Source organism: Ursus maritimus, unplaced genomic scaffold (genome assembly GCF_017311325.1).
Source record: "Ursus maritimus isolate PB19 unplaced genomic scaffold, ASM1731132v1 scaffold_10, whole genome shotgun sequence".
Lineage (NCBI taxonomy): Eukaryota > Metazoa > Chordata > Mammalia > Carnivora > Ursidae > Ursus > Ursus maritimus.
The window spans coordinates 56568468-56569432 of record NW_024423344.1 but is presented as its reverse complement, the minus strand read 5'-3'; positions in this window follow the sequence as shown (position 1 = coordinate 56569432).

The window sequence follows — 965 nt, the reverse complement described above, 5'->3', positions numbered from 1 at the left end:
AGCTGCAGAACTCTCCATATTAATCAAGAGAGAACTGAAGGGAGAGGAGGGAGTAGTGAAATAATAATCGTGTAAGTTATGCCATAGAATGTCTTCCTAGCTGCTAAGATGTAAGGAGATGCACAACAAATGAAACGTAACAACACAGGTATAAAGAAACTGACAAACTCTTATTTCATGTAATTATACTTACACTGCTCCTTCCTTCCTTCCTTCCTTCCTTCCTTCCTTCCTTCCTTCCTTCCTTCCTTCCTTCCTTCCTTTCTTCCTTCCTTCCTTTTTTTGAACTTGGATTCTATCTACACTATCCAGAGATGACTGAAGTGACTGAGCAGGTTGCATATAAAAACACACTGCAATACATTGTTTCCCTAACCTTTCAGATTCATTTGCAGTGGTACAGCCCCTCTACCTTATTGACCCACCATAGGCCACTATTGAATCCAGACTTCAATTAATCAATGAAGTCAATCATTTGATCCCATAACTAATGTTAACACATTAAATTACAAGTTGCCAATTTAATAGATTCAACCCTATCCAAGTTTATATTGTCCATCTCTGTATCATCCTTTTAGAATCCTTTTCCACTTCTATTCTCCAATGTCAGCTGATACAAGTTAGAAGGATCTAGTAAATCCTTTAGTGTTGTATCAACTTTGGGAACCAAACTTAAAATTGTTTCTCTGGATCATGTAAGAGCTTAATTCCTGTAAAAATGCCTGGACACAGTGATGGGTAGGGAAAGTGTTTTTCCTAATGGTTAATTCTAATAGTTTTATGTTATACTAATAATAAAGCATAATAATGATTATATGACTGAGCTGTAAAAGAAATAGCTCACTTGGCCACTGAAGCAACATTATGTTAAAATTCCACCACTGGCATATGATTGTTTCATATTAGTAACTGGAATTTTTGTTTAGGGACCATTTACCGTGAAATGAGGGTAAAAAAAAAAAAAA